This window comes from Chamaea fasciata, unplaced genomic scaffold (assembly GCF_029207755.1).
Source record: "Chamaea fasciata isolate MVZ Bird 193981 ecotype frontalis unplaced genomic scaffold, bChaFas1.0.hap1 SCAF_1, whole genome shotgun sequence".
NCBI lineage: Eukaryota > Metazoa > Chordata > Aves > Passeriformes > Sylviidae > Chamaea > Chamaea fasciata.
Genome location: NW_027094086.1, coordinates 65,353,332 through 65,376,043, shown reverse-complemented (window position 1 = coordinate 65,376,043; position 22,712 = coordinate 65,353,332). Strand labels below are relative to the sequence as shown.

The window sequence follows — 22,712 nt, the reverse complement described above, 5'->3', positions numbered from 1 at the left end:
CGTCATGGAACTATAATTTATTGCAGCTTTCTGAAGAAAGTTAGTAGGCTTGGTGGAGAGTGTGGAGGGCTAGATCTTGTTCTCCTTAGACCTCATTTAAGTTAAGAAATAACTCCAGGAAAAGGAACTTTAAGGGCTCTGAAAATAAAGTAGAATTAATTTAAAGAAAAGAAATCATGCCAAAAATGTTTATGCTTTGGAGAAAGTGAAATGTGGTCAGGCACATAAAATTCCCTGTTATCAACCAATCCAAATGTTTCAGAGAACAGATCAGTGTCTTAAAGGCAGGTAAAAATGTTGTGGGAGATGAAACTCTATTTTACATGTCAAATTACCTGTTCATACTATGCTATTGTTAAACAGCAAAGAGGCAGAGCAGGTCTTCACATATGCTAATGAAATGTTTATGAAAGCAAAATCCAATATCAGAAATTGGAGAAATGTAGCAACCTGAAATCAAGGTGTACTTTGGAATATCTGTTGTTGTTTTGAAGTTTCTTTATGCAAATCTTTACAAAGAAATGATGAAGCAGTATGATGCTGACATACATTTACAGACACACAGCCTGACATACAGCTGGATTTAAATTTATTTCTTCTCTAGTTTTGTGTGAGAGGACAGATAGAGACAGTACTGAAGGCAATCTTGCCCCTGATATATTGCAGTTGTGTTAATTACCAAAGAGTGAAAACAGCCTTGCCCTCACAGCTGTGGGTGTGATAAAAGAGTGAGTTAGCTGATAGAGGGTTAGTTGGAGTCTGCTGGCTGTGCTGTAAGGAGGAAGGGACAGGAGGTTGTGTAGGGGGCAGACAGGGTAAGACATCATACGAGGGACAGGCAGGGTTAGGTGGCCGTGCTAGGGACAGGAAGGAGTGAGCCAGAACTGCAGAAGGAAGAGAGAAGAAGCACAGAAGGAGGCAGAGCTGTGTTGAGTTGCCCATGGGAGACTACATAGAAAAGGTATGAGAGACTTTGGGATAATAAGGTGCTGATGCTTGAAGCCTTCTTTGGTGTCAGTTGTACCTCCTCTGTCACTTTTATGTTCTACCTAATCCAAGTATTTAAGTGTTGGTAACTCAACAGTTATGGTAACTACAAAAGTATTTATCTTGTTTTTGAGACCGCAAATTATGATGCTAGGATGGTGTATAGAATATTTATACATATCCACAAATATTTGCGTAAAGAGTATAAAGTATTTGTATTATTTCCAGGAAATATTAGAAATTTTCTAAATAATGAAAAGATAGTGGTTTTGTTCCAGGATGTAGGGAGGAATTAGAAAGGATAGAAGGAGAGGAAGCTACAAGTTGTTGTCATTTATTTGTTCCCCCAGCAGCAAAACACCTAAAAATCAAAGAAATCTGATTAGAGTGATGAAAGACTTTAGATCACCTGGAGCTGACTGTAAGTTTATTTTCCCTGTTAGGTATGCTTATAGTGTTCGATTTATGGGTATTTGAGGGGTTTTTAAAGTTTAATTTCTGCTGTACTGAAATATATGGTCCTAGGGAGACTCTCATATGGGAGAACTATGTAAAATTCCTTTCTTATCCTTCTAGGTGATTCTGCCTTTTCTATGGGTTGTTGGCTGTTATAAAGTGTGCCATGTTCATTTTTGACTAACTTTTGACTTATGTATTATTCATGTTGGGACTGGTACAAGTTTTATCAATGATTTCAGTGTCCAAAAGAAGATTAGGAAAAATTAGGAACATTTTGAATGCACTGTTACTCTACAGACTTGTTCATTTTGGGCATACACTGAGGTGTTTTACATGACTTTCTCAATCACTCTTGATACACAAGCAAAATTGAATTAAATACAAAATGGTATTTCAGCAGCAAAGATGCATTCCATTCTCATTTGTCCTGCTTGCCTCATAAGCACAAAAGACCATATATCCAGGTGAATTCTTTTCTGTCTTTTTCAAGTCTCCAGACAGTGGTTCAAGGCCAAAAGCATACCAGGAGGCAGTTTTTATGCTCAAATCACTTCCTTGTTTCAGAAATAATCACGCTTCAAATCTAAAATCTTAAAAAAAAAAAAAAAAATCAGAAGCTGATGGTTAAAAAGTGCAAATGAGGCTAAAACCTAAAATGTGACATCTTAGAGATATTTCCATGTCATCTTTTTTCCGTGGCCAGAAGTTCAGGGGGCTTATATCTTTCTGTGAACTTGACTTCCTGGCAACCTGGTATAAGGAGAGGCCTTTTTCCTTATCTAGGGGATCATGGGAATCTGATGGCAAACAGCATCATGGAAAATTTAGTCAAGCCAGAAAAATGAGTGGGAATAAATACATTTCACATCTCATGTAGAAAAAACTGTTACTTCCAAGTGCAAGTTTGCAAGCTTGGACTAACACCGGAAAAGCCTTTTGGTCAGTCTTTTTTCATGGGAAGTAAGTTTTTCTGCCAGAACAGGGTGAAAAAAGCAGGTGCAGGTGGGCATGGAGTGTTGATCTCCGAGGTATTTTTCTGCAGAAATCAGTTTCTGAAACAAAGTGTTCAATCTTGTGCCACAGCACCACATGAGCAGGATGTGGCAGAATGTTGTCATAGCACCGCATGATCAGTATAAGAAGGATGAGCAGCCAAAACCCCAGCTACACATATTTTTGAGCACCTGTTAGTAGACTCCAAAAGTGCCTTGGATCCTATCTGTAACTGTAACAGAGAGCTGAATGAAATACATGACTTGAAAACAATAAGGAAAAAGAAAAAGCACTAAGTATTTTGAATGTAATAGGACTATATGCCAGCAGGAAGTGGGGACTCAGAATGAGAGTCTCATTAAGTTGTTATATATGTATTCATACAGAGAGATATATGAAAAAATACAAGAACTTAGATTTTATGTGATGTTGTAAGCAGAAAACAGTGCTTGATTATAAAAACCAAGGTAATGATTCTTTTATGTTGGATGACCTAAAGGTTGGATGAAGAAAACAAAGAAGTGCTTTCAGGTGACTCTGAAGGGATCCTACAATACTTATTTTTTAGGCATGCTGTCTTAACCAGTATCAATTTTGAAGTTACTGATTTTTGATAATCCTTTGAAAGTGCCAAATGAACAGTCCTCTGTTAAAGCTCTGTCAATTTTTTGCAGTGCAACTTATTGCAGGCTACAGAGCTGGAAAACAGACTAGAGTAATCTCTAAGAAAAAGCCTAAGATCTCAGTATGATAGTTCTCAAACAGAAATAGTAGAAGGAGATGCAGAGAGATCACTCTAAAAACCTGGTTGCCTTACTCTAGTTCATTACTATTGTTAGTTACACATGCTCCTGCAAATTATACCTAGAATGAGTGAGTGTTATTTGAGACCTTCGCTGGTCTCAACTATTTGTTGTGTAATAAACATCATCTGCAATGTTCCTCCTTTTCTTTGGTATAAGAATACAGTTGTGTATGGAAGAGTGTAGGAGACAGTTCAATATATTTTCATTATCGTTTCTTTCAAGGAGAGCTACTCTCCTGCCTGGGCTCCTACAGAGTCCCTCCAATACTTGAAGTGTATTTTCTGCTGGTTGGAGGGTAGGTTGGGTAGTTGCATTCACGTGAATTGGGGACTTAATGAGTAAGACTGCCTCATACAGATGCTTAAAGAAATTTTTTGTCCTGAGCTTGCTCATGTGAGATTTATTTTGAGGAAGACTAAAGACCATTCCAGGCCAGTATTTGCTAAGTGCTTAGTTACAACTGAGATTTTTTCAATCTGCTGTCTGCCTAGATATTCACAGTTTTCAGAAAACTCAACCTCGAGAAATGCATGTATGTGTGTAGTTACTGTGTGCTTTATTTCTCTGCAATGATATTGCATGGAATGCACTTGTGTATTCTGTGTAGAGAATCAGGTTTGAATTTCCTTATTCAAGGCCCAGTCTAGTTAGTCTTCTGTGGTTTTGATTTTCACTATAGAACTTCTCACAGCTTTACTGGTGTTTTATTACGAGTCATGGTAGTCTGCTAGTCTCATCTGTTTTTGCCTAATCTCATTTGAAAATTTTAAAGTAATACTGAGTTTCCTTTTTACTGAAAGTTTAACCTGTGGGATAAAACATAAAACGTTACTAAGATATTGCTGTTCAATGTGATTCAGCCTAGCAGTTATATTTCCTTCAAAATCCATTCCAGTAGCTAACATTCAGAAGCACTGAGGTTTCTGATGCTGTGGATAAGCTCAGTGTTGAAATCCCTCTTATTTATGTCACCATTTTGAACACTTTAACGTATTCCACCACAAGGTCTTTCACTGCACAGAAATATTTTAAATAGCTGTGTTAGAGTGAGTTCAAAGGATGATCTCTCTGACATGCATTCTTCAAAGCAAGACTACATTTCTCTGCAACAAAAAAAAGTCTTTCCTCTCCCCCTTCCTACTGTGAGCTGTGCCAGAGCTGTCATTTTTTCAGTAGGGATTGTTTATAAAAAGGACCTATATTCTGCTGTTCAGCACAGTAGAAATCCTTGAGTTTTCAGTTTCAGTGTATAAATATTGATTTTTGTACCTCACCGGTTTTGTTAGTTAACTCAGAGGTTATAGCATTTTTTTGTTGAATTAATGCTTTTAAGGAAATAAAATATGGCACCTTCCTGAAATCTAAGTGGTTGTGTCAGAAAGCGACCATTTAATTCCAGCAGCTAACTATGGTCTGTTTGGGGTATTCTGTCTTGGATCTGATGGGTTTTGTTGCTTGAGAAAGCCCTTGTCAAAAATGACCACAGATGGCTGTTTACATGCAAGCTATGCAAAATTTACATATAGATTCAGGTTAAAAGTCATCAAAGCTCTTGATTCTTGTTAGATGTGTATAGCTATTCATGACGCATTTCCTATAGCAGATTGCTTGATTCTTTCAACCTATCTTTAGATTAAACGTAAGTATTATTCCTCATTAAAAAGCACTCTATTTTGCAGGACCCTCTTGATTTCACATTTCTTTTTTCAGTACTTCAAGAAATTTGGAACAGAGGATAAGTTAGAACTGGGAATGGTCCCAGGCTTTGATCCAGTGAAAGTGCTCTTCATAAAAAGCCTTTATAGCTAGTTATCCATGGAAAAACTGCACTTTGAACCTCAGGCTCATGCTGTGGGATTTGATTCCTAGAAGTCATATTTGTGGCTCAGTGACCAACCTTTGCTCCCCTTCCTGTGAACCTGACTTCAGAAGTCCATCCAATTGGAAAGCACTTCTGCAACCAGAATGAGAACAGCCTTAGGCTTGCAAAGATTACAGATAGAGGATACTTGGCAATGTGAAAAATCCTCCTCACTGGTGTATATTTCAACACTTTCCTGAAAGCAGAATTTTGCAGGTTGTTGTGCAATGCTAAGCCACCATCAATTCCTTCTGAAACCAGTGGACCAAACCTTCTGCTTCATAAATCAGGGAAACTACTGCTTTCCCAAAGAGTTGCTTGATTATGGCACAAAAAAGTTACATCAAGCCTGAAGATGGTCTCAATTTTCAGGTCTATATATTTTAAGTCTTCAGTTCTACCCAATGCTTTTTGGTGCTAGGAAAACTTTCTGATCAAATAGATTTGTGAGGGGGTTTTGATGCATAAATTAGGAACTTCCTTTATTTTTTTCTTTTCAGAGACCATTTTTTAAATTATTTTTCCCCATAAGCATTGTATGTCTTATTCCTCCTCCATTGATTAGTAAGATGTGAAAAGCCCCCTCTGACTTACCAGCATTTCTTTATTCAAGTTCCTTCAGATGATTTTTGTTGAGTAGCACCAGTTGTGCAGTATAAACAGATGGCAATGTTTCAGTTAACTTGTGCGGGTAGTCTCTGCTTCTGACTTGATGAATTGAAGACTTGGTGGTTCCCCAGCAAATAGGAGAAACAGATCTTCATTGCATTGAGGAGATGGTGGAAAAAAAAAAGGGAGTGAACACAGCAGTTGACATAACTCAGTAACACCTGCTTTTGTCAAAGATTCCTCAAGTTTGACAAACACAAACAAGATCAAGGAGGGAATGGGATGTGGAAGGGTAACAAGTACTCTTGTGTTTGTACTTGTCCTCATCCTACAGTCGTCCAGAGAGCCTCATAAAGTGCTCCATGCCAAGCAAGGTTTTTCACCCTCTGAGCCCTGGCAGCTTACCCTTAGGGTTTCCCAGTAATTCCCACGGTCTTGCCTACATGGAGAATCACAACTCAAGGCTTTTTGTTCATTAGTGAATCAGAATTTGTCTTGCAATAAGGCATTCCCTGCTCAGAATCACTACTATCTAAATGGTTTTTCTTTCATATTTAATTCTGAATCTATTCAGCAGGGCAGCTACTCCTATCTCTCTCCTTCCTCTGCCAGGCTTTAATTCCTTCCTGTTTCATCATCAGCATGAGGGAGGTATTTCACACTTACCTGCAAGGCCTGAATGGCACAATTGTGGATTTAGTTTGGGGCAGCAATCTGACTCTAGTTGTGTAAGCCTGTCTTCACAGGTGCAGCTGTGGCAATTTTATCTGCTTCTTAGTGCATAGGTAGGAGCAAATGTTTTTGATATGCTGTTTATTTAGTTAGGAGCTGAGAATTACATCTTTCCCTTTGAATTGTACCTGAACATAAAGAAGGCTCAACTTTTCACAGCTGTTTTACAGTTTAATGTACTGCAGTTTCTTAGGTCACTGAAAGTCTCTACTACGAGGAAAAAACACCTTGCAAGCTGTCTCAATGAAGATATTGCCTCTCCATAACTCTCTTTCTAATCCTTTAAGCCTTTCCCAGCCCAAATTCCTGTCAAATTCATAGGAATGCAAGAAATCTAGGACAACAACTTAAAACAATTACCAAGATCAGTCTCTCTTTGAATAATGCAATAGTTGTATAAATATTGAAGTTAGGACTCTACATTTCTATTTGCATTATTTCTGGCAACTAATCCTTCAAGAAGCCGGGGGCTCATAAGTGAGAACTGCTGATAGCTTACATAACCTTGTGTTGATGCTTGTTTTCATTGTGAATCCTTGCCTGGATATCGACAGAAAAAAAAAATTGCAGCTAAAATTCCATTTGCTGCATATTAATTTTTTAAAAAATTTAATTGTCTTTTATGGGTGGCATAGTAGCTAGCAAAGAAGCTGCATGTGCATATATTATTTGAAATAACTTTCTATTTTTAAGGTAGGGGTTGCATAAAAATTGTTTGCATAATGACTGTTGGGGTATGGCAGTACTACACAAATCTTGTCAATAGAACTAGGAAGAAGAAAAACAATTGAGAGAGCACATTAGCACTCCAATGTATATACTGTTAGTTCCACAAGAAAATGCTTACTGAGCTGCCAAACACTGGGAAAGGTTTTCCTTGCTGCAGATAGAGTGCAGCTTCTCATTCCTATTTTAAAACAGTATTTGCAATTTAATGTCTAATCAATAAGTGTATATATACATAAAGCAGATTTACTGATAACTCTTTGCTTAAGCATGAGTGCACCCCAGTCTCCTTCTTTTCAGAGGCTTTGCTTCATACTGCTCAGCATCCATTTCCTGCTATGTACTGGTGCTCAGCATCTCAGGGAATTGGGGGGGGGGGGGAAGACTTTGAGAAAGATGGCACTTTTCACCCTCTTTTTAAAAAAAATGATGCAAATGCTAAGAAATTCAACCCAAACTTAAGGCTTAAAAATTAGTTTGGGACATGGGGCACTGACAAATGCTATAGCCTTCCATACCCTTTTTCTTGCCCTGTGCTCCTCCCAGGTAAAGGCAGAGTTCCTAGCAGTGTTTTCCAAAGGATGTGCCACGAGCAGTCAAGCTGAAACTGGTGTCCGAGCAGCAATATTCTTGGCTAGTTTTGAATCCTCTGATACAAAATACACAACTTGCTTTGATTAACCTAATGTCTAGAGAAATCTGTGTTGAACATAACCTGTGTGAGAAATTCTTGTATTTTCCCCTTTAGAGTGACCTAAAAGAGATGCACAGAGAACCCAGTCCCTCAAAGACACTAAACTTCCACCATGTTTTCTGTGAATTGTCACGAGTATCTTTGAGGATCTCAGTCCTGCCCTTTTGATAACCCAACCTGAACTGATGTACCCCAAGCCTTGAAGCAACTACTGCACTGAAATATTTTGTTAATCAACATCTATCACAATAAGGCTTCTTTTAGTCTCAATCAGATACACATTTTAGGATGAGATGCTTCTTCAGAGACCCATTGACTATAAATACCATGCATTTCCCTTGTAGCTCTTGAACAGCTCCCTTAAGCACAACTGTTAGTCAATGTAGAGAGCTGGGAATTTCCAGAGGGTCATTCAGTTACTAGATGGATCAAGGTACCCTCAATTTCAAGAGGACAAAGCCTTCTGGTAAATGAAGTGTTTTAATTTTTCCTGAAAATACTTAAGAAGTATTTATGTTGGAACATAAATAATTGTTGCAAGTATCGTAATGATTTTCAGCTATGATCTTACAGACCCCCAGGCATCCCTCCTTAGGGATCAGTGAAAGGTAATTAACAATAACAACTCACTGTTAAAAATTTTAATTTTGTTATCTAGGCATTTATGCATTCATCATAAAATTATTGGGGAATATAAACAGAAAAAAACCCTGAACAACACAGAGCTGCTTTGTCACAGCCAAATGATTTTAGCATGCCAGATTATGATACAATCAAAGATACTCCTTAAGTATCCAAAAATCATAAGGGTTTTTGTTGATACATCTAGAGACAATAGTTATCTTACACCACTTCCTCCTGGGAGCTCCGTTTTCTGTGTTACTGTATTTTCACAGGAGTCACTGAAGCTTCATTTCTCCTAAAACCAATCATTCTGAAATAGGTCTGTGTTTCTGAGTCAGTTCTTCCAGTCTTATATTTGAGTGAGAAAGGGGAGGTTTGAAGTGCGGTGCTGCAGTTGTCCTGTATGTAATGTCTGCTTGCCCACAAGGTAAAGAGTGAGACCTTGCAAGAGTCCAATTCTTTGAGCTCTTTCTGTTCACACCGATGGCAAAGAACAGAAGTAGAAAGTAATGTAAAAAGACAGAGGCAGTTCACCTCCAAAGACCACAGCCAGTGAAAGCAACCGGGGCATTTACGTGGATGTTGGAGGAGGTTTTGTGTTGAGGGTGTACTGGCGGAGCGGGGATCACTGATTCACCTTTATTTACTGCCCAGCAGCATTTGGAGAGTATTTCCTTTTCTCCTACTTGTGTTCATTTGGATCTATGCAAATTACCCTGCCTGAGGTTCTCATGACTAACCAAGAGGGACAATCTACATTAGCAACTTTATAGAGAACTGTGTAGGTAAAGTGATGCAGGCGGTTGAATAAGAAAAGATCACACAAAAAGGGTTTTGTTCAGAAAATGAAAATCTACAAAGGAAAATAAATCACCACTCCAAGAGGTAGTATAACCTGAAGTGAAAATTGTGATTGTGCAACATTGGCACGTTTAAACATTTCATTAAAAACACAGCTAGATTTACTCGGAAATAAACATTCTAATGCTCAATTTACAGCTGCCTACTTTTTTTTTTTTTTTCAAATTCAGATCAAAAAATCCCAAGCCTTTTTACTGAATTTATTCATTTGTGGTGAATTTTGCTAGGGCTGGCCAACAGGCTCTTTTTCTAGGTGCTCTACAGGGTGGCATGCCCAGACCTAATATCTGAAGTGTTTGAGTATGGCAGGTGCTAATTTTGAAAAGGTCTGTTATTTTTCTTTTTCCTTTTTTTTTCCTCCTTCAGGAACATGAAAACATTTTTGATCTGATTGTCATTGTCTTAAGAGGTCAAATGTCTAGTAACTGGAAAATAGGAAATGTTTGATATGGTGGTTTTAGTTAGGCTACTTAATGGCTGTTTAGTTGTACAGAAATAGAGTATTCAAATTAGTATCTTGTCTTATTAGCACATGAAAATTCCATTCAAATTATGCAAAAAGACCATAAGATGCTCTTTGGGCATGGTAATCTGGTAAGGTAACCAAACACCATGGAGTAGTCTTGTTTTTTTTTATAAAATCTTGCTATTTATGTGAGTAAAAGTATTGTGGAAAAAGATGAGATGAGATTGCTCATTTGGAACAGCTTCTCTTCAGGTAATTAATCTCTTCCCTTAAATGTTGATCAGCTACTCTGAGTTCCTCTGTGAAATCACTTCTGGGTGTAAACCTGCATTATCTGTGAGCAGTATGACTTGATGTAGGTAAGGGGAATGATGCAAATCTTCTAATTTCCTTAACATACAGAGTGACAGATTTGTCATTTTGGTGGTGTCTTTTTCACCTCTCCTTTTGCCATGAACATTTTACCATTAGGTAGACTTGAATTTTGAGCAAGTTGTTAATCAGTCGAGGGGTGTATGCATGTGTGTGTCAGAGATTTTAAATGCATGTTGTCAGTTTTTCAAAGGAGCTTAAGACCTAAAACGCCTTCATGTGTCACAGACCAAGATCAGGGCTCACTCTGGTGAGGTTTTATGAAAAGCTTGACGTAGAAGTAAGGAGTCAAACTCAGGTCTCACATGGTATGAACTCATGTTCTGTAGATTGATTCTGCTGAACTAAACCCAGGAAAGCCTTCAAGAGGCAGATACTTCCCTCTAGGATAGCCTATTAGATTTTCATGAAAGTGATTTCTGTTAGCTATCAAATCAGTGAACTCTTCTCTGCCAATATCCCTTTTCAGTTCTCAGAAGCCTCTCTGAAGCATCAATACATAATGCTAGAATAAAAAGGGAACAGTAAAGTCAGAGTTAATGTGGCTCACTTCTTCTCTATCCCTATGTTTACAGATTATAAGATGGGTTCTCTGAAGTAACTTGTTATTTCCCCTGAAATTTTCTGAAGTCTCCATACTTGTGAGATGATTGTCTAGGTCTCTATCCTACAAAAATGTTTGGATGGATGTGCTACTACAATGAAGTGCTGACAGGTAAAAAAATATGGTAATGTCTGCCACATATTGACCCTTACAAGGGGAGGAGTGCCACATTCACGTTCAAGACTGAAACTAGGCTGCTGTTCTTCTGCATTTATGGCAGCAATTGCAGGCTTTCGGGTGACATCAGGAGTATTCTAACATTTTGAATAATGAACCCACCTGTTCATCCATCATTCAAAGCTCCCTGATCTTGAGCAAATCCTACTCTGGTTTGGGGTCTAGAGTGCCCTCTGAAACCGATGCGTGTTCTATATGTAAGTATGAACAAAGTCAATGAGCATCTTGAGGGATGGGATTTTTCTTTCCTTTTTGGAATTGGTGTCACCCAAAGGGAAGGCTCCCTATAGACCAAACAATTAATACAAGTATTTCAATCAAAGTGAGGCACTTCAGTCAGCAGTTCCAAGATTCACTGAGTTAAGGTCATTGACAATGCTCATTAACATTAGAGCATTAAATCTTGCCACCTGTTGGGAAGTTCTTCATGAATTATGTTTCAACATTAGAAATCTTTGAAAGTGAATTATGATAGTGGCAGTGCTTCTGGTGCTTTAGTGGAGGGAACCTGTATCAGGGATATGTCATAAATAACCAGAGATGGTTTCATGGTTCTGACCTGAAATTTGGCAGGTGTGATTACTGGTCTCAGCTCTACCCTTGTCACAGGTTGCTTTTTGTATGAGAACCATATCTTAGTTTTCTAGCAATAAAACAGTAATTGACATTTTCTTACCTGAAAGTGTTATCAAGCACTTGGGAACAGGCTGCCCAGGGAAGTTCTTGAGTCACCATCCCAGGAGGTATTTAAAAGTCATGTTAATGTGACCCTGAGAGACACTGCTTAGGGATGGACTTGACAGTATTAGGTTAACAGTTGGATTCTGTCATCTCAAGGGACTTTTCCAACCTAAGTATTTCTGTGATTCTATGATGTATTTTTAGGGGGAGTGGCTTAAATTATGTGATCTAAAGTAGTTATCAAAATCTATGCATGTATTTATAGCAAGTTTAAGAAACTGATTGGGAAAATTATTGAAGAAAGGCAGTATTTCAGTCCTTGTTTCTACATTAACATTGTATAGTTCATCTTCCAACACAGTCAGCACAATCTTTTAAAATAGTAAATTGTGTTCAGAAAATTTTTTCTCAATCATTATTATTCAGCATTATTCAAATAAATTCATGTTGGTTCTCATTTGGTGCTTTCCCACCTTATTTTGATTTTGGGTCATAAGAACCATGAATTTATTCTACCTAAATATTTATTCTAAAACAAAATATTCTAAATAATATTTATTTTAAAGCAAACATAATAAAAAATAATACCTACATCATATGCTTACTTATTACCTATAAAGGCTTCTGTTTGTTTTCTCATAGTATTTTGTAAAATAATTTATTTTAAATTCAAGGCTGATGAATACTTTTGTACCTTGAGATAGTGTACATACATAAAGTTAGAAGTTTTGAAACTTTTTTCCAAGAGAAAAGTTAGTTTTTGTCATGAAGTTTTTGAAGGGCAGTATGGATCATAAAGGAGAACACAGCTAAGCAGACATCCAGTTAAATATGTTTTGAAATGACCTGTAGAAAATATATTTTGATGCCTTGTTTGAGTAAGGTTTTTTGGTTGGGTTTTTTTGCTTTACTTCAGAACACTAAACTTTCACATGTTCAATCCCGTATAATTGAGATAGCTCAGGTTTGTGGGGTGCCAAAGCTGCCCGTCCAGTCCTGAACTGTCAGTCAAGTTGATTAGTATGTGTCCTGTTGACTGCTTCTGTCAAAAGAAAGGTGGTGACAGCAATCATGACATTTTTTCATTAAGCAACATTAAAAATATTTCATTGGCTTGAATAACATTCTTCCTGCTCATAAACTTCTATTTTTTAGCATTCAAGAAGAGTCTGATTTAACTGAATGCAAATGTAAGTTGGATTTTCTCTTCTTAGACTAACCCTTCCACAATTCTGCATCAAGGGCTTTCTCCTTCATCTTCTGTACTACTATTTTTTAAAAATACTGGATTTCTCCTTGTAGTCCAGCTAGGTAGTATTCTGTCCTGAACTTATGTCCCTTCTCTGTTCAAAGGAGAATTAGCTGTTCTTCATAATTACATTTCCAAAATGTTAGTTACAGAGTATATTAGGACACCACTTTGACCATGAATAATTCATGCCAGCATGCTTTCTTTTGTTTTACTTTTGACTCAGTAGAAAATTCAGTAATAGAGACGCTAAGACTAGATTTTACTGATAGTTCAAGAAAAGCTGTTAGATATGGATTTTAGGGTACTTAAGAACATTCAGTTTTATTTAACTTCTGGTCAGGTACCACTCCTGACTTTTCACAATTTGTCTCCCTACTGCATTAGTCTTGTGCTACCAAATACCATTCCAGTGACTCCAAAGAAGTTTTGCATAGTACAGCAGGTTAATATAATAACAGCAAGTTATACTTCAGGTTGAATTGAATGATTCATCCTGGAAACAGTGTTTTAGAGGAACCAGAGGGTGAAACAGTTATGATAAATGAGCTGATGCACTAACCTTTTTCATGTGGCCGACGAATAGTACCTCTGTGTTGGTCTGCATTGGCTCTCATAACAAACTCAGACTATTTTCATGTTTTCATAGTTTTGCTTTGATTTTCTTCTTTTTTTCACCTTCTTGTGAGAAATACTGAACATTTTGCACTGGAGCTAAGACTTGTGTGAGGAAGTTGGTATCCTGTTTGTCAAGAGTAGAAAAGTTAACAATTAAACAGGTGTTTGAAGTTCTGACACAAACTTTTTCAATCTCATTTTTCCTGTCTGCTGTGCTGAAGTTATTGCAGATATCCTCTGCTTTAAATTATATAGAAAACATGGTATTTTTTTGAAGGAAGCCTCTATGAGATTTATTATTGGATAGAGTTGATGACTGATTTAGGAGTTTCAATACCACCCTTTTTCTGAAACCTTAACATTGTGCTGAAATGAATGACTGAGTGTTAACCATAGCCCCCTTTAATCCTTCATCTCATCTCTTTGCTTGATGTTTTTTAACACTAATTCGGAGTGCTTCCTCTGCTGTTTTGAGAAACTCTTAACTCATCAGTGACACTTTTGAAACTTAGGAGCATCATAATGCAGTGTAGTTAATAATGCCTTTCCATCTCATGGATTTAGTACTTTTACTGTAACCACTAGCAACTTAGTTTGCTAGGTGTGCAGTACAACACAAAATCTATCTCTTTTGGTTTGTCCAGAAATTAACATTGTCAGCTGGATTGATTAGGAGTATGCAGCAGTCCTTGATGTCACACATGAGAGTCTCTTTGGAGATCTGAAGAGTGCCTTGGGAGACAGAGGAGAACACTGAATTCTCTCTTCTTTTTTCCTCTCTAACTCTAATTATTCAAGGTATTTGAATAAAGTATGTTTCGATTTTTCCTGTATTTCCTATTTGTAGAACATGGAATTATAGGTTGGGTACAATCTATGCCATGGCTGGACCATTGTGGGAGAGATGTTTTCTTTGGCTGATTGGACTAAGTCTGGCCTATCAATCACTGCATTTGGGTAATGAGGGCAAGAAGTGAGTTTTGATTTTGCAGCACTCACCATTTCCCAAGGAGCAGAGAGAAAGTTCCTCCTCTGTAGCACAGTTATCTTTGCCTTGGTGAAGGCAGCGCATCCCAGCGTGTCTCACCAATAGCTCCTCTCTTCCCTAGTTTTCCCTAGGGTTGAAGCCTTGCCCTTGGCTCCTCTTGTTTTGATGTGCTTTTCTTCCTGCCTCTCCTGCTGCCTGCCCGTGGCCACAACAGGGCACTAACTCCATACTAGCTCCTAAGATGGTAAGCCATGCAGCTTATGACCTCTTGTTCTGTTCCTTGAGCAACTTACTGGAAACTCAGCTGCCCAGGGGCGTGTCTGGAGGATGGATGGTTCACAGGTATCACACTGAGCAAGAAGATCTTTTCCATTTCCCTAATGGCTTTTTGCTTTTCTTTTTGAAAACAGTGCTGCTGGTATTTTCTGTGAAAAAATTCTGAATGAACGCTTTTCCTTGATCAATGGTCTTTTGTTCTTCTTTTGTTCTCCACCTGTTTTTCTTATATGTAAAATACGTATATGTATATACTTATAAAATACATGTAAGTATGTATTCTCCCACAAACATGTCCTGGATCCAAAAGTCAGGCAAATATTTTCAGTTTACTTTTTGTCAGCATCATTTGTGTGGTTATATGTAACAGAAGTTTATGCTATGGAATGTGGAGACTTGCCATTGGCTAACTTATTTTGAACCGGACAATGTTCTGTGGGAGGGCCAGAATAAAAGTTGGCATGTGCAGTGACTGTTGTTAAAATACTTTGAAATGTAGTAGTAGTAATGGAAGTGGATAAATATTTTCGATTTATAGCCCCTGATGTTTGAATTCAACTTCATTGTGACTAGCAGAAAATGGGTCATATTCACAGCACAGCTATGAAAATTTCCCTTCTCACTGTGACAAAGAGAAAATGAGAAAATGTAGGGAGGTAAGATAAACAGGAAATTTCACTGCAACATTAGGTAGTGAGAACACCGAGGTACTATTTTGAAGAAAAACGTTGCAAATGCTGTGGCAACTGGCATTATCTTTGAATCAGTATTCATGAAGTTTATAATTAATTAGAATGTGTTGTTACTCTTGGAGCTGAATTTTAACTCTACAGCATTTTAGCACACTCTTTTTCTTTGACCTAAATCCGTCTAATTTTTTTTGTCTTTGTTAAAAGTACAGAACAAAACCACTACTGTCTTATGCTGTGCTCAAGCAGATGAAGTTTGCATTGCTAAGGAAAGCAATATACATTTTAGTCATCCCAGAAATGTGCGACCCTGACACAATTAAATGAGATGAGTGTCCACATGATGGAAATGTTAACTATTTTTGCTTAAACCTGTTTGTAAAACAGACAGTCCAATGGTGGAACAAAGGAGAGGGAGAAATCTGAAAATGTAATCAGGCATAATAACACTTAAGTTTAGAGAGGAGAAAAGCATTTCATTTGTAGATGTAAATGAAATATCATTATGATTCAGTGTCTTCAGGAGAGTTCTTCATTTATATTTGTTGTCATTTCTTAAGGGTGATTTAATATATATATTCAAAAGCTTTTTTTTTTAAGACCAGTAGATGATTCAGAAGAGCACAGCTGCATTCTTGCAGATATAATACAATCCGCACTTCCCAGTCCTGTGACTTAGATTTCTGTTCTAACCAGAAGAAAATGGAATACGTTTAAAAATGCTGTGAAAAATAACGAAAACACCCTATGAGCTAACACATTCAAAACAATTGCTCATGATATTATTAGATTTTTTTTTATTTGAAAGTTACTTCTATTTACTCTCTTAAAAAGACTTGATTTTATTAAAAACATGCTGAGTTTGTTGGGGATTTTTTGCCATAAAAGCAATGATCTTTGGTCTATTGGTAAGGTGGGATCACCAGCTGCCTTACAAGCTTTCATGCAGTCATATCTTTCTGGTGCCTCATGGCCCCAAGTGAAAGAAATTGTCCTTGAAGCCCCATGGGCATGTGTCACCATGTGCCTGCATGGCTAATCCTTGAAATGAGCCTGAAGTCCAGTGCCAAACCAGGACATGATGCTGCTGCCTGCTAAGAAATGGGGTGGCCACCAATTCTTTCTAATATGGCTGAAGAGCTGGGATTCTAGGACAAAGGCTGACGTAAATGTTTGAGTATTTCTCATCAGGAGCATGAGCCAAACAGGAGGAACAAAACTACATAAAAAGAGTCATGAAGGCTTTGGAACAGAGCAGATCCTGCAAACTACAGTGTCTATCGCAATGTTTATTGAAGAACCTTCAGTCTATGGCATTGATCTCTAGTTCACATCTTTTGCAAGATAAAATACTTCGATCCATCTCTAAACAAAAAAAGTATCAGTATGTTTTAAGTTTTTAAATAAGGTCTCTCTTTCTTCTATCTTTGAAACTTCTAAATGCACCTGCAGTTTTTCAGGAAGGATTTTGCTACACTGGATCTACAATTTGCTGTCAAATGCACATACAACAATTACCTATAGAAATTTTCTAAGAGTAGCCACTGGACAGCTATGTTCTGGGCTTTGTACACTTACTACCCTCCTACAGATAAACCTGTGGACAAATAAAACATCCGTGAAATGCGATGAACATCAGAAGGCAGGATTGTGCATAAGAACAATTGCATATTCAGTATCTCACAGCAAAGAGAAGACACATGACAAGCTCTAAATCCTGCTTTTAGTGTTTTTCCTCCTGCCATCTGGATCACTTTCTGTGGATTGAGATACAGAGGTAGAGAGCTCCTTTTATTTCCAGGAGAAGGATTTTCCAGGCAGATTGAAGGAAGATGTAACTCCAGACTGAACTTTTTGGTATCTTGGCTGTATGCACAAAGTATTGGTGTAGCTATACCAGAGTGAATTCCATGAGATGGATTATTTCTGAAGGTAGGCAAAGAGAGAAGGTCTGCTCGCCCTATTTCGGGATTGTTTTATCACATCTTTATTCTGCAGTGAGGATGCATTTATGCTCATATGGCTTTAAACTGTGACCCAGATAAAAAGAGGTATGTGTCATCTTACCATACCTAAGCCACCCAGTCTCCTTCTCACAGCTTTTGTTACTTTCTTGGACACATTCCACCTTCCTCCTCCATGACATTTCCTGCGTTTAGAAATATTAGAAGCATGCTGTTTTTTGAATAGCTAGGTTTCAGGTGTGCTGATGATCAAGTAGCCTAATTTTCAATGTTGGCAGTGTTACTTCAAATGTAATTGCATATTTCTCATGAATGTATGTTATTATGCTCTATATTTTGTTCTTTTTTAAACTTTGAATTGTCTGATGGTTTTTTCATCTGGAAATTCCTTTTTTTTTTTTTTTTTAAATTTTTTTTCAACCAGTCCATGGAGTTTTTCTAGTTAGCCAAGCACAGTCACAGTTGACATTATCTTTTGTTAGTGATAGTCCTTGTTAGTGATGGTTGGAGGTTTAACTAGATGACCTCCAGGGTTTATTTCCCACCATTATTTCTATGATTCATCATGTATTAGTCATTCTTTTTACTGTGTATCACAGGTGTCCTTAACTTTGTATTCTTCCTGTGACTTCTTAACAAGTTTGAGATGGAGGTGGAAGTCATTTCCTGCAGTTCTACAGCAGATTGAGATCTCAAGAGCAGCACAAACTTCTGTGAGCGGCAGGTGATGCCACATTCAGATAGCATGTGCTGTTAGTAAAAATGAGTTCTGTAGCTGGTGCTCTGATCTTTCCCTTGTGGAAGAATCATTGCACACTTGCAGTGATGGGGAAACCTCAGAAACTGAGTGTTCAGATTTATTTCAGTGGCTGTCTGAGAAGCTTCACATTTTGCACCCAGATCTCTGGGGGCGGAGTGTGATCGGATAGATAAATATCAGAGAAGAAGGAAAGAAATTACCCAGCTGGAGAGCAGGATGTAGCAGTAGACAGTATACATGGAGCTTAATTCACTGGGGTTTCTCCTGTACTATGCCAGCTGCAGTGTTGACAAAGCAATGTAGTTACTTGACCTAGACCCTTGATATTTGCTTGAAAAGACATGTGCAGAACTGTAAATGTGCTACATGTATTGCTGTATTTGTTGGGCCAAGGTGTGGTATCTCACCAAAAACTCCAGGAGACCCTGTACCCGTGCACTTTCACACAGCAAGAAATAAATAGATTGGTGGTGAGGAATGGAAAAGTAAGAATCAGTTGAGGAATGACAGAGGTTGTATAATGAGCTGAAGATAAAAAAATGAATAAAATTTAAATGCATATCTTGGCTAAGTGAGAGACAGATGGAGGAAATCTACAAATTTTGGGGGTGTGAAAGCTCTCCTGGAAAATGCAGCTCTGTTGAAATCAAAATACTTTACAAAGCAGGTCAACTGCAGTAGACTTTTGCTTCAAAAAAATAAAAATAGACTGTCAGACAAAACACATTTTAATATTTTGGAATGCATCTTTTTGAATTCTTAGTTTTGAAGTGATCCTTTGGATTCATTTTTTAATCTATTTTGATTTATTTAGAAAGAAGTGTGAACAATAAACAAATAATCAAAGGAGACATGGAATTTTCCTTCCAAGATGATTTGAAGTGTTTCAGTTTTGATGTAATTTGGAGCAAAGCCAGAGTATAAAACCCTTGGAAATTGCTGTCATCCATTCAGTTCCCAGGGGGCCTGAGAAGGACTCTGTTCTGTATCGCACTTCAGCTGGTATCTCTTGAGATGCAGAAATGCCAGTAATTGCCAGTAGCTGTACTACAGCTTGTTTGCTTTTGCACTCTGCATTGCAAGGGATTGAATGTGCAAGTGGTTTCAACACCCTGCTATGTCCAGCTGTAGTGGTACCTCTTCTCCTGTCACATGGCTCTGAAAAGTAGAAGCCTTGCTTTTTGCCCCAGGTGCTACACCAAATCTCTTTCAGGATCAAAACAATTTTGTAACAGAGGATTTTCCTATTAACGCTTTCTGGGGACTAAATAAGAGATTTAATAGAGCTTTTCTTTCTCTGCCTTCCTTTTTCCATAAAATCTAGTATGAGGTGACTGAGATAAGTGCTGACTGGTATATCTTGCAAGAAACACCGCAGTTCTGCTGTTGGCTATTAACTAATTTTTGTGTGCCATTGAGTGATTCTTCTTGTGTTTGTACATGGAGGGTTCTGTGATACAATCTGGTTTTTGAATGTTTACGGTATCGTTTAATGCCAAAGAAGTTATTGTTCTTGTGGGAATTCACAGAAAGAGTGTCTTGGAAAAGTGTTTGCTATCATTGCCTCCTTAACAGTCTATTGTAAATCTGTTGCATTACAGTAAGGTGGTTTGGTTTTCTGGGGGTTTTTTGAGAGACAAACTTCCTTGTCTTTCCTGTTATATCTTGTACGTAGGATTTTAAAAGAAACATATCGATAGGACCTCATTTAGAAGTCAAACAATTGAATGAGGTTCTCAAATGAGCATAAAAACTGGGGAAAAAAAAAAAAGGACCTGCAGTTTTCATCCTGTTTCTGGTCCTGCAAAGCAACCTTTGGATTCATCTGGTGTGAGAAATTTACCACAATCCATTCAGCACTTTTCTGCCCACTTTGATGCAGTGCTGTCATTACTGTGAAATCCATGTTCAGGGGCTTTTTTTCCTTTCAGGCATGCACATTGCTCCCACTGTGCATAATTGGTTATGTACGGGTAGCATGGGAAGAAGACTTTTCTAAAGTGCTTGCAAAGACGCTGTTCTGCAGAGCTGCAGTAAATAGCTACTTTAGCAGTGGTTTTAAAAACTAATTTATTAGTTTGTCCTTTTTAGACATGCCAACCTTTATGCTAACAAATACAAATTGCTTTATGGTTTAAAGACATCATCTGGCATTCTCAAGTGCTACTCAAGAGCTCTCTATGTGTTCAAGATCAGTGGTCAATTTCCTTTGGGGAATGGAGGAGCTAGGTGTTCCACCCAGCTATCTTTTCAGCAGATTCCTCACTAGGAAGGAAAGTAAATTTGTTCCTGTTAAAACTTTGGTTCTTGTGTTTCATTCTCTGTGGAAGCAGCTTTGCTCTGCACAGTAGGTAATGCCACTCCCATCTGCATCATAGGTGGGGGAGGGTAGTCAGAAAGTCTGTGGATTCCATGTGTGAAATGGAGACTGAGTTTTTCAACAGAAACGCCTTTTTATGATGGGAAAAAACGTCTATGCTTGTGCTTTGTACCACTTTAACTGGTATTTACTGTGTTTCAAGTAAAAGGTTTTTGTCATAAACCATAGAGAGAATATTCTATGGTTATTAGTAGGGTTAAATATTTTGGAATTATAAAGTGCTTTTAAAATTTGAATAAATTACTTTAGGATGGAAAAGGAAAATAAAGATTTAGCATTTCTGTATCTATTCAGGGAAGGTACTTAAGGGCTATTGTGTCTTTAACAGATAATTAGCATAAATAACATGGAAATTTGTGAAAGTTATAGGCTGCATTGTGAAGTCACAATTAGAGCTACCACTGTAAATAGTACAAAAACTATGGAGCTTCTTCAAAATAACACATTAAGAAATTCACATTTTGGGGTTTGTTCAGTGTTTGGTTTGTAAATGGAAAGGACCAAACTGGATATGAAATAAAAAGCATTATGTACAAAAAAGCATGTAATAGCTTTACATAGTATATCTTGAGTGAATGGCTTAGGTGTATTTTGGTGCCAAACTTCATTTCTTTGTGCATGACAGAGAGACTTTCTAATAGCAGATACTAAGGACTATCCAGGAATCTATGCCCATCTAATGACAAAGCAGGTTATGAACTCGCTTCATTCAGGACTGAGATCAGTGTAATACCAAGCAGAGGGCCATCAAGGTTTATTAAATTGATCTAACATTATCAGCCATACTTACTTTAAAAAGTACACGTATTATATGAAAGATGTAAAATCTAGAGCTAGTTTGCTTTCAAATTGCTCCTGTGAAAATTAGTCCCTTATGATGATTTTATAAAGCCATTAAATGGCAGGACCAAATGTATTACTAAAATGCTTAAGGATATATTTCATACAGCAGCAGGAAGCAATTTGTGTTCCTGTTGAGATGCTTTTCCATTCATGAGAGAAAATGTTCTTTTTTAGTATGTAAATACTGACTTTGTAAAATATATGTGGAAAAGCTTCAGGATCCTAGGAGCTCCAGTTCAATGCTTGGCTTGAAATATCTAAAGGACATGCAGATGAACCTTTGGAAGCAGATAAGCAGAAACAATTGTGGTTCATCAAACACAGAGGAGGCTCTTCAAAGTGGTGGAGACACATGGCTCAGCTTCCTTCTGGCCAGTAGAGTGTTTATCTATCACAGTCTGGCTTGCTGTGACCCCGAGTCTGGTCCGGCAAGCGTGGCAGAAATAGAGGGGTGGGAACGATGGACTTGCTGGAAAAATAAAGAACTTTATTAGTGAAAATAACAAACACAGAAACTACATGATCTGAGGGGCAACATCCAAAGACCAAGGGGCATGGTGAACTTAAAAATGTATGGGGGTATCTGAGGGCAGGGGTCCAATCCTGAACCCAGAACAGGTCCCAAACTAACTGAAACCAGAAACATGGCCTATCATGGAATGATTCTGTTAGCATACTAACTTCTGTCCTTTCAGTATCCCGCCTCCCATGGTCTCAGGTTGAAGCCTCCTGCATAAGCCACCGAGGCTAAGCCACTGCTCATCCCAGCCAGTTTGGTTGCCACATTTCTCAGAATTTAAGTCTCCTGGGGTGGGAAGGACTGTTTCTTGTCAATGCTGGGTAGCCCCACTGCTATCTGACTGCAGACCTGGGAGCTGGCTGTGCTGACCTTGCAGGGTGGCACAGCTCAGATCTGCTGGGATACACGCAAAAGTCCTAGTCCTTGGTTTTCTAGTACTACGCAGTTCTGATCTAAAATCCCTTTATAGAGCAGACCATGGTGACTCAGATTAACATGGTGCTTGAATGCTCCTAGCCTTTTCTCAAGATATATTTTGGTAACTCCATCCAACATGAGCCTCAGGTAGGCGGAGGTCACATTTTTTTGTGAATGTTCTGCAGAAGTGTCACTCCTGACTGCTCATGATGGCTGGTTTTCAGTGCTGTGCTTGTTCAGGTGTAGTCTCGTAGACAACCACAGTCACAAGCATACCTACATTTCAAGGTACAATGTGAGGATAAAGATAAGTACTTAATTTATATCTTAAAAATTTTGAAAAGCAATTCGTTCAT

The 22,712-nt window shown here is 38.0% G+C and overlaps 1 protein-coding gene across 4 annotated transcripts in view; it reads left to right on the top strand.

The window, feature by feature from the left end:
* LOC136290773 (poly(rC)-binding protein 3-like) overlaps positions 1-22,712 on the top strand; it is a 498,211-nt gene that overhangs the window by 16,260 nt on the left and 459,239 nt on the right. For 3 of the 4 annotated variants that reach the window (XM_066185139.1, XM_066185096.1, XM_066185105.1), the window contains exon 1: positions 603-961. The exons of the other annotated variant lie outside the window; for it this stretch is intronic. The gene's annotated coding sequence lies outside the window, so the exon portion shown is untranslated. Of the gene's footprint in view, positions 1-602; positions 962-22,712 lie in introns of those variants that run through there. 4 annotated transcript variants of the gene reach the window in all.